We start from the raw sequence: 7,816 nt of genomic DNA, 5'->3' as shown, positions 1-7,816 counted from the left end.
TTGTCGGTAACATTAACGGTCAGAAAGTTCGATTTTTAATGTGAACCGATATAAGTTTTTGGAACTGATTTAAAACATATCTTAAAGTCATAATATTCTTATATTTAACATAAATTAAAGTATAAGAGAAGTCAAAAATAGCAAAACTTGAACCAACACGGCTCGTGTCGCTAAAACCGATACGAAAACGTTAAAATTTAACATTTTTAAGAAATCGGTAACTAAAACGAAAACCATATTATTTTTATGTAAAAACTAATAAAATATGACTAAATACTATATAAAAAGTGTTTTTGTTAATTTAAAAACTAAAATTTTTCACAAAATGACAACCGGTTCGTTTTTAAGTTCAAAACCGACAAAACTGACTAACATAAAGTCAAAATTTTAAATAAAATGAAAACTTAAAATTTTCATAACACTCCAGCAACTAATAGAATTAATTTTTAAAAATTATAATTATTTAATTTAAATTATAAAAATAAAACAATATTTGGTTAATTATTACTTGCTTATATTTTAAAGTGTTTATTTATATAACTATAAGTTAGTAATATTATATGTTTTGTGTGCTTGTGTGAATTCTTAGATTAAGGTTATATATATATAGTTAACCAAGTATAGTCAAACCCAAACTTAGAATTAACGAACGTGTACTAATATAGGACACGAGCTTTTGGACGTTCACCGAAATCGAAAGTGAGTTTTTCCTCCGAAAAGCATATTGTATATCTATATTCTTATTTATACATATTTTTTTTTGAAAACGCATTACACTTTACAAATTCTCGTTATTGTGGGATGAATCAATTTAGTTAAATAACTGTTAACCGAATTAGTAAGAGCACAGAAATGTTGGTAGATCTATCAGGGTGGCGCTCCCACTTCCATTCGCGTTGGGTTAAAAGAGGGAATATTTCGAGTTATCAAATTCGAAGTCATACACGCGTTGTACTCTTAGCTAGTTTACAACTAACGCTTTTGTGCTTAAAGGTCAAATGCGGGTTTCGTTATTGTGTTGTACCGTGTACAAATCGGTACTGCTGGGAGTATAATAGCCGTACACTATTATATTCATGTGTTGTTTATATATAAATTGTCTATATTTATATAATAAATTTTTTTTGAGAATAACTCACCAGCATTCGTATTGACCCAAATATTATTTAATTATGCTTTACAGGTAAATGACGGTTTCACCAGGAGTTGAAAGAGGCGTGGGTATTTGAATAAAGTTATGTATAGACCGTATTATAGGTTTTAATAATAAAAACTATGTAAAACTCTGATGTTTAAATAAAAATGTTTAATATTATATATTAAACGTTGTGTTATTATGATTGGCTAACGGCTATCTGTCACCGCCTGAAAGTTATTTAGTTGTAAAGACTTCCGCTAAAATTATCGTTATGGGATTTCGAGGTGTGACACATCTGGTATGGATATATTCTAAAACCGGGTATTTTAATACCATATTTACGGATAATGAAAAAACACTATTTTCGGATTTTTTTTCTAGTATAGATTGGGTTTTTTATAGGGCTGCATTTTTTTGGGTACTTTTCTGGTAGTTTCCAGGCATTTTTCGAGTAATTTCGGAATATATCGGGTATTTAAAAAAACCCAGTTTCAGGTATTGAACCGGTTCCGATTTCGGGTATTACCAAATACAAATCGGGTCTGATTCCGAATACGCGTTTTAGTACTGACATGCATACCCTATCAGCACCATACAGGTAGGGTCGTGTACAAGTTCACATAGCAAAAACCCGGGTATAAACATACCCGGTTACGGGTTCTTTTTGGGGTCCGATTTTGGATTCGGGTTATCTGGGCACCTCTAGGCCCACCACACACTGACATGCCTGCCACATTGTATTCTTAATACCCTTATAATAAAAATTCGTTTGAAGTTTTCTGGTTAGCTTGGTTGTGTATTTTCAATATATAAACTTATTGTTCTGAACTGAACAACCAAGTTTTTATAGACCTTATAAAAAGAAGCAATCTTACTCATCCAATTCTTTCTACATATATGGCTAAAATGGAAAAATGTAGAAACGAGTAAAATAAGCACAAACCAAATAAAAAGAGCTATATATCAAAGATGATTTCTACGAAAATGACAATTGTTGTTTGAACAGAACTGCACTTTTGAATTATGTTTCATGTCAACCAAATGTATAACCATTTGTCATGGTGGAAACGAGTAAAACTCGTGATCGTCAAATTCGAACGGAGGAAAAGATAATGGTGTCATGACCCGTGCAGACCATCATCAAGAATTATTCAAAAAACAAATAACTACCTCATTCACTACTCCTTTTAATGGTGTGCCTTTGCTGCAGCTTTTCTTTGTGAGTTAGCCTTTGCCTGAAAAAAATATCAGAATATAAATTGTAAAGGACACCATTCCTAGAACTTTCACAAGCATCCCTTGAAGGCCCACAAGTTGCGTTTTACGTGATCCCCTTTGGTTAGCAATAATGCAGGATACTGGTGGGTCCCGTGAGCTTTTAAGTACAATAAATAAACATAACATGATCGATCCCAAAGATATAATCGCATACGTGAATTATTCTAGTAAATGTTTCAGAAAAACTATATTAATATTTAAGGAACGGTGCGGTACCTTAAGGTATTTGAGCTTCAAGCTTCCATAAACTAGTCCAGCAGAGAAAGCCGACACACGAGCCACCTAAAAAAATGAGATCAAGAACACAAATCGATATCCTAACACTGTATGAAAGTTGAAGCCCTCATTTTATAGAATATGACATTCCCCCAAAACCATTGGAAAGCAACAGTACCAACATAACAAATATTGTTAGAAATCAATGGTATTTAAATGCACTTATGTTTGTTAGGTAAGTTGCCAAATTTCAGTAAGGTTTTGATAAACACAACTAGGGATGAGCTTTTTTTCCTAACTACCCGTACCCGTACCTGTACGTGTCTATTGGGTATGGGTATGGGTATGGGTACACAAATTTACTGATTATAGGTACGGGTACTTTCGGGTACAGGTACGGGTACAAGTACGGGATTACGGGTACTAGTACCCTTTTAGAATATGTAGGGGCTTTTATTAGGTTTTCAACACTTATGACTTAACTTTCAAGTGGGATTCTCAAAATATAATATATATTAGTTGAATAAGTTCATTCTCAATTTATATGTGTATATTCATATATTGTGCATTCGTATATTTTTATTTCATGTATGTTTAATTGTGTATATAATTAAATAACATGTATTAAATTTCTCTCTTGTTTTTCTATAGAAATTGAGGAAGCAATAAACTAATAAAAGGAAAAGGGAATGGATTTTATATTATGGCTGATTTGTTTCATTTTTAGTTTTGGTATTATGTTTTGGTTGCGGTATTACGGTATTAGTATTATAGATAATTGATTGTTTTGGAGTTTTTTTAAAGAACAAATTGGTACCGAAGCGAGTATCGTACCCAAAGTACCTGTACCCGTACGCGTACGCGTACTCGTACCCGTACCATATAATTCAGGTACGGGTATGGGTACCAAGATTTACTGATTTTAGGTAGGGGTACTTTCGGGTACAGATACGGGTATAGATACGGGTGCGGTCCCGATCTCATCCCTAAACACAACCATTAAGTAAAGTCATGAACAATTAACAATCTAGCATTAAATTACAAAACTAAACTTAATAAGCCTATATAAAAATATGAAAAATAATAATTAGTATATGGATGGAACAGAACAATAACAACAAATGAATATTTTAAAACTACATAATTAGTTCATAGAAGGAATGAAACAAGAACAATTAATATTCCAAAAAAATAATTATGTATATACATTTCTAAACTACATCTACTATTCACTATTGGCCAACTTACGTAACTTTAATACCGCCCCTCAACTTGAATAGTTCTTTTTCTTTAAAAGTTTACGTTACCGATGTCCACAATGGTTCAAATTCCCCTATGTATATCTGCATAAGTATTCCGACCAAATTCCCACTAGGAATTAACAATATGTGAAGAATTGAAAGCCATTTTAATTAAAAGTGACAACTGTATCATGATTGGATATGCAAACAAAACAGATGATAAATACGACGGTTTATTAATTATATACATACTCAGAGAGATATTTTTGTACATGGAAATTTAATCCTTAATTGGTTTTCAACACACAGCTATAATAAAATAATTTAAATGAAATTGTAACTGTAAGAGTTAATAATACCAGAGCGAGGGTGCTGGTACCGGAGTGAGGACCGGGAGGTGGTGCCATCTGTTGACCGAGAGAGGAAGAACTTGATAGATCTGGTTTGTTGTTAATAAGTAAATCAATAAACCCTAGAAAGAATAATTTTTGACTTGGTGGTTGGTTCTCACAAAAAGATTTATATTCCTTGCTGGCAGCTGGAGTATGATCAAAGTAAATCTATTGGACTAGCCCATCCAAAATTAAGTCCAAAACTACCCTGTTGACATGTAAGCATTTGAGAATTAACACTCGACAATTTGTCTATGCTTGTTAGACTTATACAAGTGCTATAATCAACCAACACACTCATAACTATTTACACTAACCATGGCCGGAAGGTCAACTGGGTAGAGGTGCACAAAAAATCCGTACCCGGAACCGGACCCGAAAAAAAACCCGGAACCGGTTTTTTTATACCCGGGAATTCTATACCTGAAACCGGAACCGACCCTACCCGTAGGATATGGATAGGGTATGCCTTTTGACCTCAATACCCTACCCGTACCCGAAACCGTAGCCGATTTATACCCGTAAATACCCAAAACCGGTCAACCCCTATACCCATACCCAGTTATACCCGATACCCGATAACAGTTTTCTAATACCCGAAATAATACATGAGTTTTTATAGTATATTTTTATGTTTACTTAACAACTTATATGTTTAAGTTTTTTAAAATGCATATTATTAAGTAAATAATTTGTACTTAAGTGAATTTATGGTTTTTGTAATATAGTTTAATAAATTTTATAAATTACAAAGTAAATTTAAATTTTAAACAAATTTAAAAATGAATAAATAATTTACAAATTCAAAACCCTGTATTAATACCCGGTCGTACCCGGTTCCAATACCCGAACCCGATTATAGCCTACCCGGGTATATAGGGTTGAGTTTTTCTCATCAATACCCTACACGAACCTTACCCGATTTCTCTCAATACCCGATTTTCCAATACTCGATCATACCCGAAACCAGTTTTATACCCGAATCCGGTTATTAGAAAAACCCGATTTGTACACCTCTACAACTGGGTGGGCACCCTTGACCATGAAGTTTTTTTAAGGCCTAATTTTTTTTATATATTTTATATCGGCTTTTTAACCCCGTGTATTACACGGAATTTGTTACATAATAAAACATGAATAAAAACCGTTAACCCAACTATGTTATACTCCAGTTGAAAAAATGGTTTTGACTTAAGGTCCATTGATAGCTAAAATATATGAGGCGAGTGATTAGACTTTAGAAGAGAAAATTATGTTATGAGTGAATGTAGGCTTCACACCTAATCCTCAATTGTCATAGCCCCCAACCCTATACCTCGGGAGGGGAGCCGTGAACATTGAACGGTGGTATCGGTGTTTATTAAAATAATTTGTAGTGGAATATTTTATCGGAACCGTAGTTAGGAAAATATTAGAGTAATAAAAACACTATGATTTTTATTTTATACAAACATAAGTTTTATAGGGATAAACCATAATTTACAAACATATTTCTTTATTCTAGTGACAAGCCACTTATTTAAGCTGAAGGCCCTCACACATCATTCATGTGTCTCTAACAAGTCACCTTAAACATTTTTAAAAATATTTGATCACCAGTATATACTGGTGAGTACATTCATTTGTAACTGACACATTTTTACAGTTACAACCGTAAGATATTTTTACACATGCCTCCTTGCAAATTACAGAAAAATACTTGCCATTCGGCCGTAACTGTGGTCATATTACTTATTAGTTAACACTTGTCCAATAAGTAACATGTATAGCCCATTAGGCAAGCCTTATATACAAAACCCCACAATACCGGTAGTAACCATCCGTAGTTGAGTCTAGAGAGACTTAATCATGTAACGTAATTAAAACCTTTTGAAAATATTTTAAAAATATTTGGACTATCTGTCACGATTTTAATAAGTTGTAAAAATCATCATGACAGTATTGGAAAACCAGTTGTCTTACACAAATGTGAGTTGTACAAAAACTCGAATGTCTCACCTTGCAAGTTTACAAATAAAGAGCTTTTTGGTATTAAGAACCTAGGTTAAACACAATGTAGTATATTATGATTTGAATTAATCATCATCGCAAGATTACAATCTATTGACCCCATCAATCTTAGCTCATCATTCATTCACTGATTTTCTAGTATAGAGTACACTGATCAGGTGAATGTTGTGATGGGTGAAAAATGTTAATGAAGAATAGACTCTCTTCTTCATTATACACATGTGTAAAACAATTGTTGAGAAAAAGGTGAAAGCGACATCTAACAAAACGGTTACAAAGTATCGATAACTATTTACAAACAACTGTCTTCAAAAGGAATCCTATACTAACTATTGATCGGGAACAACTGATGTTTGTCTCATCAGTTGTTAGACTTCACATGTGTGGATCTTCAATAGGTTGTTGATCAGTAGTTGAGTATTTAGTTCTTTTATGTCAGCAGTTTCCAGGATCAGATATCTAGAGCAGCAGTTCTTAATGGATAACAACAAATGTATGTATCATCATCAGCTGTTTGGTTCTTGGCCATTTGTTCTTTACAAGGTTCAATAATATTCCCCTAAACTGATGATGCCAAAACCATTTATTCTTTTTATTCCGTTTATTATGTTAATAGTCTTCTTTGGGCTAAATCTTTGATGAATTTTATAAACTAAGCTCCTAGGCTATCATCTTCTTCCATTTGAAATGGAAGGCATATTAAGCTCCTTAGCAAGTTTTCATTCGACATAGGCACATCTTGAAGATCTACCCTTTATGAAGTACCAGAAACAAATTCCAAAGTCACATACGAGCTATTTTTAAGTTTGCTCCATTTAATAACTTTAGAACTTGAATGGCTTTGTTCTGCAATTGAAGCAATAGCCAATGTTGACAAGGATGGTGAAGAACGCATCAAATTTATATCATATTCAAATCCAATCTTAGCATCTTTGTGAATATCCTTGATGGATTGAAGCTCTTCTTCTTCTTCTTCTTCTTCTTCTTCTTGTGTTCTCTTGGCATATAATGCCAAGTTTCTTGTCTTGATCCCTTGTTTTACAGAAACACGGATTAGGCAGCAGTTTGCACTTTTCTTTGCCTTTTAGGGAGAGAGTTCTTAGATAAATATTTTGGTTCAAGGTATTTATTTGGGTTCTTCTTTCTTTCTTGTAAAAGATCCCTATAAGCAACCCTTATCATATGAATTCCCTATTTGGCAGTCTCCCTTCTTGAATGAAAATTAGCCTATGCTAAATCAATCTTCATTTTTAGGATTTCTCCTTTTTTTTCCTCATAAATTCTTACTTTCACTACACCCTATTTGGCAGTCTCCCTTCTTCATACTTATAATTATTACACAGTTTATCGTGCACAGCTAAGGAGGGGTATTACAGTTGACTCTGAGAGGCACATGACACATGTGAGTTTCTAGCCTCATTTCCTTGTTATGTTTTCGGGGTTGTGTGCATACTCAATGTGATTAGCTAATACACTTAGTGGTAAGTGTATGATATGTGAATGTTTTATGAATGATATATGAATGTTATAGAAAATATTAT

At 33.2% G+C, this 7,816-nt stretch overlaps 1 long non-coding RNA gene across 1 annotated transcript; it reads right to left on the bottom strand.

The window, feature by feature from the left end:
* Positions 1–2,077: 2,077 nt before the first annotated feature.
* Positions 2,078–4,368, bottom strand: LOC143607658 (uncharacterized). The gene is made up of 3 exons (XR_013149012.1): positions 4,233–4,368; positions 2,633–2,698; positions 2,078–2,373 (listed from the first exon to the last, which is right to left on the bottom strand). It is a non-coding gene; the product is annotated as an uncharacterized LOC143607658 (long non-coding RNA).
* Between the last annotated feature and the right edge of the window lie 3,448 nt (positions 4,369–7,816).

The sequence above is a fragment of the Bidens hawaiensis genome, unplaced genomic scaffold (genome assembly GCF_021521415.1).
Source record: "Bidens hawaiensis isolate Kalapana, Puna unplaced genomic scaffold, B.hawaiensis_p1.1 tig00084691_1, whole genome shotgun sequence".
Classification (NCBI taxonomy): Eukaryota; Viridiplantae; Streptophyta; class Magnoliopsida; order Asterales; family Asteraceae; genus Bidens; species Bidens hawaiensis.
This window is presented reverse-complemented; position numbering and strand designations above follow the sequence as displayed.